Raw genomic sequence first — 10,992 nt, forward strand, 5'->3', positions numbered from 1 at the left:
TTGATTTATATAGTAGTTGAATTAGTTGGTTGAGTGCAATAAAACATTTTGTATTTTCCATGAAGGCTGTTGGTTGTTAAATAGCTTTATACAGATTGTATGACGAGTCTAGTATTTGGGCGACTATAAGAGTCATTCGTTTTTGCCCCGAGAGTGCATTCTTCCTTTGATCACGTAACATCGTCTCAAAGGTCGTACGGCTGCATTTATTTATATATCTATATAGATATATAAACGAGAAGAAAGATCTAAAAAGACTGTCGCAATCTAAACTCACGACTAATTCAAATCGAAGAAAAAGTCACGATGGACAAAATATCTAAAAATAACACTGCAATTCAAACGGAAAAGAAATATTATTGTAATTGCAGATTTCTGTTATCGACAATTACCGACAATCAGCAAATCTTTATCGATTGTCGATAACTGTTTTTTTTGCTTGGGGATCAATTTTTAAATAAATATTTAATTATTATTTTTCCAAGGAAACTTAGATTTTTAAAATTTCTAAATCTAATAATATTTTAACAGGGATTATTCAATTATTTTTATAAATAATAAGAAAAAAAAAAATTTAGAAATTTAATTATTTAAAAATTTTTTTTTTAAATTCTCGTCAAAGTTTCAATTATTTTTATAAATAATAAAGATACATTCTTTTTTCTAAACTCTCGGTGCAAAATGGTGGATGTTGAAAAAAGAAACATTCTTTTAATTACGATATAGGAAAATAAAGATAAGAAGACATTACTTTTATTAAGTGTTGTGCTAATAAAAAGTGTTTTATTGAGATACACTCCTTTATTATAATATATTATACAAAGGTATATTATAGTGAGAAATGTGCAATATTTCTGTAAATATAAAAGTGCAATAGACTCTTTTGCGTATTTTACGATGTAAATTCAAAATCCATTGAATATCAGATTGAATTTATCATATCCAATGATATAAATTATCTATCTCTGAAGACTTCACCTTCATCCGTTTATAAGCATCGCCTACAAGAGAGAGAAAAAGAGAGATGACTTTATCTCGTTAACATTAAAAGTTAATAACGAGCCATCTGTTGCTTGAGGTGATGCGACTTTAATAAAAAAAAAAAAATTTCTCTCTTTACCATATTCTATTTAAATTGGTGCTTGAATTCTATAAAGTACTTGAATTCTTTAAGTTTTTGATGAAAAAAAAAAAAATTCAAAGTTCAAGTCAGAATGTAAATAATAAATAAAAATTTAGGTCAAAACATACAAAAATATAAATTTAAGTCAAAAGGTAATTAATAATTAAAAATTTAGCCCAAAGTATTAATATAAATTAAAAATTGAAGTCAAATTATATTATATAAAATATATAATAAATTGATAGGGTACAATTTTTTGTGGAAAATATACAAATATTATACTGCAATTTTATATTATCATCGAAGTATTTCATTAAAATTTTCTTGCATACTCAATCATTCAATAAAATTTAACAAGGGTTCGAAGGTGAAATTAAATTTTTACATTTTGCTTGACCCAATATTTGATTGTTTATCGAAGAAATATTTTTTCTTCTATTTATAAATAACAAAAGTAAACATCAGACTCTTGGCTTTATTTTAATGCGAGTTAAAATTTTATTTGGGATATTCTTAAAACATAAAAATATCATTTTTCGTCGTGAATTAATTTCTACCGAAACCGAAGATAAAGTTTATATATTTTTATTATATATAAAAGTGAAGTCGAAAAATTTTAAAATGCATATTATAATGATTGAAAAAACTTTGTATTTTCTGACACGAATTTTAAAGAATTTTTAACAGTTAAATGAAATCCATTAAAATTTAGTTCTCCCATAGAATTATTAAGGGGAACGTGTTGATTTTAATATCTGAAAGACGCATACAAGTTATACAATCCGATAGAGTTTAGATTCGTCCTTTAGATAATTCACAAATCCATCGAAGTAATCTGTTCTTGCAGGTTTTTCTAGACTAATTGTTGAACATTCTGCGAGAATTTCTTTCCAAAGAATATAAATAATAAAGTATATTCCAATAAACTTCATATTGACAACCATTTGATAGGACTGTCAAGAAATGACTGCCGAGTATTGAACCAAAATCGAAAGTATTATTTCCAGTTGATTATATTTTCATTATTTTAAGAAGCGTTTTTTATTTTCGAAGGGACGTGAAATATACTTTAATAGGGCATTCAAGTCAATTTGTTTATTAGCCAAGTATATTACTTTTTTGTTGATAAAATTGTTGCTATAGTGATATATGTTTAATATTCAGCAAAAGTACTTTGTCAAACATTTTTATACATTTTTAAAAGTTTGTCGAACAGGAAGCGTTTGCTAAATATGATATAAAAACGTTAATAAAAATCTAACTAAAAATTCAATTATTTTCATTAATAATAAAATTTTACGGAAGATTTCAATTATTTTTGAAAATTTGAAATTAAAATGAACCTATGAACGTTGAAATACGTTCAATTAAGATATAAATCTACAAAGGCTTCGGATGTAAATAATAATATTTTATTCAATATTTATTCAAGTTAGGGCACAATTTTTTTGGAAAATAAACAAATATTATACTGCAATTTTACATTCTCGTCAAAGTGTTTCATTAAATTTTTCTTGCATACTCAATCATTTTATAAAATTTAACAAGGATTCGGAGGTGAAATTGAATTGTTACATTTAACTCGAGCCAATATTTAATCGTTTATCAAAGCAATTTTTTCTCCCCTTTTTATAAATAATAACAGTAAACATATGACTTTAAGCTTTATTTTAATGCGCATTAAAATTTCATTTACGATGTTTTTAAAATATTTAAATATCATTAATCTTCGTGAATTAATTTAGACACAAAACTGAAGACAAAGTTTAAAAACTTTTAATCAATATATAAACTGAAGTCGAAAATTTTTTTAAACTACATATAGAGATTGAAAAAACATTGTATTTTTTGACCCGAATTTTAAAAATTTGTAAGACTTAAAAGAAATACATTAAAATTTTGTTTTCTTATAGAACTGTTTAATTTCCCAATCTAAATCTTGCATACAAGTTATACACTCTGTCACTAAAATTTCTTATAAACAATTCAAATAAAAAGCTGACTATTGAAAAACAGTATCCAATACCCAACACATAAGAGATTAGAAAAAACAGTTTTTCCTTTTTAATCTCTTCTGGAGGCGAAATTTTTCCAGGCAGTACGTTACTTATAGAATAGACTTTATCAAAAAATCCAAACTCTGTGGCTCTTTGAATTATTTTATTGTAAAAATCAGTAAAAGGTGGATTATGAAAATTTGACCAGATGAAATAATGATAGGCAACACTTTCTGGCAATATTTTAACATTCAACGCTTTTCTTTTTAATAAGAAATATTCATTAACATGATTTTCAGCATCAGGCAGAAAGCAGCTTATATTTTTATAATGATCCAAGTATTCTAAACAGCGTGTCCCCTGAAACCCATATTTATCGTCGAAAAAGTGAGATTTAGCAAATAACTTTTTAAAGTATGGAGCGGAAGTAAATTTTTTTATTTGTCTATAAGTAAAAAAATCCATTTTCAATACTAAAGACGAATCAGCTAATTCTTCTAAAGTCGAAATTTCCGGTACCGGCTGTAGACTAATGTCCAAAATTACCGAATAGAAATAACCCGTGTAAACAATACATGTAATCAATAAAGAACCGAATACAATTCTTTCTATCCATTTATTTGGTTTTTGATTTGCGGGCATTCCAATTATAATTTGGCTCATGTTTAAAGGGGACCATGTGGTTTTATTAAAATTCAAAAAGAAGGCTGTAAGTAGAATGATGACAATCATGCAAATAGTTATCATTATCATATATAAAAGTTCTGGTGAAAAAACCATTTCGTTTGACATCTTTTCCGTTTTTGGAATAACAGCTTTAACATTATCAATTTTTTCAATTCGTAAAATATTATAAGGATTCGGGATTATTAAAGTGCATTGTAAAGTTGAATGCAATTCTGGTTCAAATAAACCTGGATCTTTTTCTTCAAGTTCAGAATTCATCGCCTTGGAAAAGATTTGCAAAGTTCTTTCGTTCATCCACCGTTCTTGCTCATTATCATTATTAAAATTAGTAGTATCGAAATAAAAGTCGTCCCATCTTTGTCCCTTTAGATCATTTAATTTATCCGGAAACCATTGAACTTTGGGTGTTATCTCGAAAGCAGTGAAAGTTTTTGTAAATGGATTTATGTGACTCAAAAAAGGTTTCATATCGTGGCTTTGACTGTACGTCATAATTGTTATATCTAAATAATGAGATTCCCATAAGGACTGCAAGGTAATGTTAAGATACTCATGAGTTGAATTAAAAGAATTCATAATTAAACATCTCGGTAGGGCGGATCTTGTTCTTATATTTATATTTCGAAGGTGCTGTTTAATTGAAGGCATTGTGTAATTATTTTTTGCTTCAAAGACAAATAAAGTCGAACTTCTATAATTCATTCTACCATAGAAATTTTCCTTATATATTCTACAACGGAAAAAAGTAAAAAGCATTATTTACTTAGAAAAACTGTAATTTGAATAATAAATCTTTTGATTTTTGAGGTAATTTTTTTTAAATATACCTTTTACGCCAAGTCAAAGTGGAATTATAGTTGCTGCTAAAAGATGGAAAATGTTGATTGACTTCTTTTATTAGCGAATTTAGCATTGGATCTGGATTTTTGGATTCATCTTCAAGAATAAACACAACCCGATAGAGTTTAGATTCGTTTTTCAGATAATTCACAAATCCATCGAAGTAATCTGTTCTTGCAGGTTTTTCCAGACTAATTGTTCAACGTTCTGCAAGAATTTCCTTCCAGAAAATATAAATAATAAAATACGTAATAAACTTCATGTTAACCACTTATTAGGACTGTTAAGGAATGACTGCCGAATATTGAACAAAAATTGAAAGTATTATTTCTAGTTGATTATATTTTCATTATTTTAAGAAACATTCTTTTCGAAGGGTCGTGAAATATACTTTAATAGGGCAATCAAGTTAATTTGTTTATTAGCCAAGTATATTAATTTTTTTGTTGATTAAATTGTTTCTATAACAACCTTTATGTAATACACAGAAAAAAATATGTAAATAAAAGTTTGTAGGGGAAAGTTGAGTAAATTTCCTGCTTTATTTCCAGAGTGTAATTTACATTGTTCTCCAATTTAAATAAAAAATCCAGTTAAATGTAAAGTTTACAATTATTAGTCTTAGATAATTTTTCAAATTTATCATAGGTATTTACAAAATTTACCGGATTTATTAGTTTTTTCCAAGAAATTCGAAATGTATTTGGCGTTAATGAAATCCAAGCCTCTCTCAATACGTTCATGCAATCCAGCACGGTCCATTTCTTCACAAATTGAACAAAATCAAAATTAGTACTATGATCACATGCGTGTGTCTCACGTAAAAATCTTGCGACAAGCCTAGCTTTATTCCCCTGAATAATCACTATCTGTACCATTTGTTGAATCGTTATCTTCTGTGCTGATTTCCTCTTTTGTTGATGAATCTTCATTTCCGAATTCTTGATTTTGATTATTTTCGTTGATTTTTAGAGGTATTTCAATGACACTAGTTCAATTTGAATTTTCATTCTTGTGACATTTATCCGTCTTTATTCAAACGTTTTTAATTTGGTGAATTTTATTTTTAAACTTAGCAAAATGATGATGCTGTAAAAATAGATCATTTTTCGAAATGTCTAGATGCATGCTAATAGATGCAAATTTAGATGAAAAATACTGGGGAGAAGCAACAATTGCAGGCAATTACTTGCAAAATAGATTACCCACAAAGGTAGAAGAAAAAACACCATATGAACCATAATACGGGAAAAAACCTTTAAAATCATTATTTGTATTTTTAATTTGATTAATTTTACTTCTCAATGTACCTATTACATAACAAAAATTTCAAAAAAGTCAAAATTTTGAAACTTCGTAACTCAAAAAATATTTAATCAAATTTAATAATAATTTAGTTTTGAGATGACACGAAACTAATCTCAGTTTGTTAATTTAGTTATATGTCAACTCAAAAACTGAAACGAAACTAAACTTTCATAATGGCAACTTTACATTATTGATATCATCCGGAGCTCATTGGAATTATTCAATGGGAAGTGCGGTTGAAGGTCTAATGAAGAAGGAAAACAATATTTATTTATTGAGAGAGATATGTATATATAACACAATACAACGTAGAATTACACAACTCCCAAATTCGACTTACGATTACAATTTAATATCAGTAAGAGTTGAGCGTACATTAATTTTAAACAATAATTTAACGATCATAATGTGAAACCAGGATCACATCCTGTCGCCTTAATTACTTTTTGTTCATTATCGGCGCTACCAGGATATCATCCTGTCTTCGTCAATAAGTTTAATATTTTTATCAAAGGTAAAGCATGAATCGCCTTCGATCTAAATAAACGGACCTTGTACCGTGTTATTTAAAGATTAGAATAAGTACTTACAATTATCGTCCAAGTAACTTAATAAATTTTTCTTGCATACTCAATCATTTTATAAAATCTAACAAGGCTTCGGAGATGGAATTGAATTTTTATATTTGATGAGAAAGCTTGCGGGAAACATTCTCTGTGATTAGGCAGGTATAGAAAGTCATTATACTGATATCACAAAAAATGTACCTGTTTAATTTCGTAATCTGAATCTCGCATACAAGTTATACACTCTGTCACAAAAATTTCTTGACAACAATTCAAATAGAAAGCTGACTATTGAAAAACAGTATCCAATACCCAACACATATGAGATTAGAAAAAACAGTTTTTCCTTTTTAATCTCTTCTGGAGGCGAAATTTTTCCAGGCAGTACGTTACTTATAGAATAGACTTTATCAAAGAATCCAAACTCTGTGGCTCTTTGAATTATTTTATTGTAAAAATCAGTAAAAGGTGGATTATGAAAATTTGACCAGATGAAATAATGATAGGCAACACTTTCTGGCAATATTTTAACATTCAACGCTTTTCCTTTTAATAAGAAAAACTCATTAACTTGATTTTCAGCATCAGGAAGAATGCAGCTTATATTTTTATAACGATCCAAGTATTCTAAACAGCGTATCCCCAGAAAGTTATACGTAGAGTCGAAAATGTCAGATTTAGCTGATAGCTTTTTCATCAATGGCGTAGGGGAATAGTCTACTATTTGGATATATGTAGACCCATCCATTTGCACTCCTAATGACGAATCAACTAATTCTTCCAAAGTCGAAATTTCCGGTACCGGCTGTAGACTAATGTCCAAAATTACCGAATAGAAATAATCTGTGTAAACAATACATGTAATCAATAAAGAACCGAATACAATTCTTTCTATCCATTTATTTGGTTCTTGATTTGCGGGCATTCCAATTATAATTTGGCTCATGTTTAAAGGGGACCATGTGGTTTTATTAAAGTTCAAGAAGAAGGCTGTAAGCAGAATGATGACAATCATGCAAATAGTTATCATTATCATATACAAAAGTTCTGGTGAAAAAACAATTTAATTTGACATCTTTTCCGTTCTTGGAATTACAGCTTTAAAACTATCAATTTTTTGAAGTCGTAAAATATCAGTACAATCGTAATGTAAATAGGTGGATTGCAATAGTAAATGCAATCGTTGTTCAAAATGTTTTGGAATTTTTCTTCTAAGTTCAGAATTCATCGCTTTGGAAAAGATTTGCAAAGTTCTTTCGTTCATCCACCGTTCTTGATTAATATCGCCATTTTCATTAGTAGCTTTGAAATAAAAGTCGCCCCATCTTTGTCCCTTTAGATCCTTTAATTTATCCGGAAACCATTGAATTTTGGGTGTTATCTCCAAAGCAGTGAAAGTTTTTGTAAATGGATTTATGTGACTCAAAAAAGGTTTCACATCGTGGTTTTGACTGTAGGTCATAATTGTCATATCTAAAAAATGATATTCCCAGAAGGACTGCAAGGTAATGTTAAGATACTCATGAGTTGAATTAAAAGAATTCATAATTAAACATCTCGGTAGTGCCGATCGGGAGTGAATATTTATCCTTTCAAGGTGCTGTTGAATTGAATTTATTGTGTAATTATTCTTTGCTTCAAAGACAAATAAAGTCGAACTTCTATGATTCATATGACCTCCAAAACTTTCTTCATATATTCTATAATGGAAAAAAGCGAAAAGCATTATTTTACTTCTAAAAACTGTAATTTTAATAATTAATCTTGTGATTTTAAAATAAATTTGTTAAACTATACCTATCTTGCCAAGTCCAAGTGGAATTATAGTTGCTACTGACAGATGGAAAATGTTGATTGACTTCTTTTATTAGCGAATTCAGCATTGGATCTGGATTTTCGGATTGATCCTCAAGAATAAACACAACCCGATAGAGTTTAGATTCATTTTTCAGATAATTCACAAATTCATCGAAGTAATCTGTTCTTGCAGGTTTTTCCAGACTAATTGCTGAACGTTCTGCAAGAATTTCCTTCCACAAAATAATAATAATAATATACCCAATAAACTTCATATTAGCAACCATTTACTAGGACTGACAAGAAATGACTGCCGAGTATAGAACCAAAATCGAAAGTATTGTTTCTAGTTGATTATACTTTCATTATTTTAAAAAACCTTTTTTATTTTCGAAGGGACGTGATCTATACTTTAATAGAACATTCAATTTAATTTGTTTATTAGCCGAGTATATTACTTTTTTTGTTTATAAAATTGTTTCTATAATGACATTTATGTAATTAATAGAAGAAAATATGTATTATATTTGTTGCGTGTTGTTGGACGAAAATGATATGTGGGGCATTCTACGTTAAACAGACAACCTCATCCCACATAGCACAATAGTATGAGGTAAGGTTATGTTGAATACTAATCGTAAGGCACATAAGGTTACACGATATTGCTGTGGTAGACCTAAGGTGAACTAAAAACTTCCGCCATGGAGGTGAGGTTACATGTTAGGGTGTGGTGACTATATATGATAAGGCCATGGTAACCTTACACGTTAAGGTTGAGGTAACGTTACATGTTAAGGTTGAGGTAAGGTTACATGTTAAGGTTGAGGTAACGTTACATGTTAAGGTTGAGGTAAGGTTACATGTCAAGGCTGAGGTAAGGTAATTATTAAGTTGTAAGGTTGAGGTAAGGTTGTGATAAGTTTACCAGTTATAGAAAATATTGAAAAAATAATTAATAAATAAATATTCAATTAAAATGTTAAGTTTGTTGCTCTTCTCTATTTTGGAAACCTGACATGAAGCAGAAAATTTTGAAAACAAATTTGGGGGGACTGGGATTCGAACCCGGGATCGGCGCGCATAAACCTATCATTCTAACTAACTGAGCTAAGTAGAGAACTGGCAGAAGGAAAATTAATGTTGCCTTTAAGGAGTTAATCATCTTCTTGGTTCACCTTAAAGGCAACATTAATTTTCCTTCTGCCAGTTCTCTACTTAGCTCAGTTAGTTAGAATGATAGGTTTATGCGCGCCGATCCCGGGTTCGAATCCCAGTCCCCCCAAATTTGTTTTCAAAATTTTCTGCTTCATGTCAGGTTTCCAAAATAGAGAAGAGCAACAAACTTAACATTTTAATTGAATATTTATTTATTAATTATTTTTTCAATATTTTCTATAACTGGTAAACTTATCACAACCTTACCTCAACCTTACAACTTAATAATTACCTTACCTCAGCCTTGACATGTAACCTTACCTCAACCTTAACATGTAACGTTACCTCAACCTTAACATGTAACCTTACCTCAACCTTAACATGTAACGTTACCTCAACCTTAACGTGTAAGGTTACCATGGCCTTATCATATATAGTCACCACACCCTAACATGTAACCTCACCTCCATGGCGGAAGTTTTTAGTTCACCTTAGGTCTACCACAGCAATATCGTGTAACCTTATGTGCCTTACGATTAGTATTCAACATAACCTTACCTCATACTATTGTGCTATGTGGGATACTTCTAATGGAAAAAACTATTTTGAAAATGCTATTATTTCTATTACAATGCATGAAATAAAAAAATTAGGGTAATCGGTACAATGATTGGCCACACCACAATAATTGGCAGTCTAGTTTAAAATAAGTATAATAAGAAATAACATTTATCAAAAGATTTTAATTGAGCAACGATGTTTACGATTAGAATTATGTTATCTTTAATCATAAATTTTAATTTAATTATTTATTTACGTGTTGTTTTACACATCTTTTGGAAAACGTAAGTACATAATTAAATTTAAGTTATTAATGAAAGGCAAAATCATCCTGATTATAAAAATCGTTGCTCAATTGTATCAAGTTTATTATAACTATAATTTTTTAAATCTTTTGATAAAAGTTATTTCTTATTAAATTTATATTTTAACTGGACGGCTAATTTCTGGAAATATTTTAACATTGAACGCTTTTCCTTTTAATAAGAAATATTCATTAACTTGATTTTCAGCATCAGGAAGAATGTAGCTTATATTTTTATTACGATCGAAGTATTCTAAACAGCGTAACCCAAGAAATCCCCATAATTATCGTCGAAAGATTCAGATTTAGCTAATAACTTTTCAATGTTTGGAGCGGAAGTATATGTTGCTAGTTGGCCATAAGCATACTCATCCATTTGCAATTTTAAAGATGAATCAGCATTTTTTTGTTGATAAAATCGTTGCTATAGTGATCTATCTCTAATATTCACCTGAAGTACTTTGTCGTAAATTTTTATATACATTTAAAAGTTTGTCAAGCAGGAAGCGTTTGCTAAACTCTTAAATACATATTTAATGTATCGAATTTAGTAATATTTATTTACCTTGACGGAATAAAAATTAAAAAAATGTATATATCTACTATCTTTCCCCTCATCGATCGAATTGAAGAGTTTTTAGAAAGTAATAAGAG

Source organism: Leptopilina heterotoma, unplaced genomic scaffold (assembly GCF_015476425.1).
Source record: "Leptopilina heterotoma isolate Lh14 unplaced genomic scaffold, ASM1547642v1 Lhet_123, whole genome shotgun sequence".
NCBI lineage: Eukaryota > Metazoa > Arthropoda > Insecta > Hymenoptera > Figitidae > Leptopilina > Leptopilina heterotoma.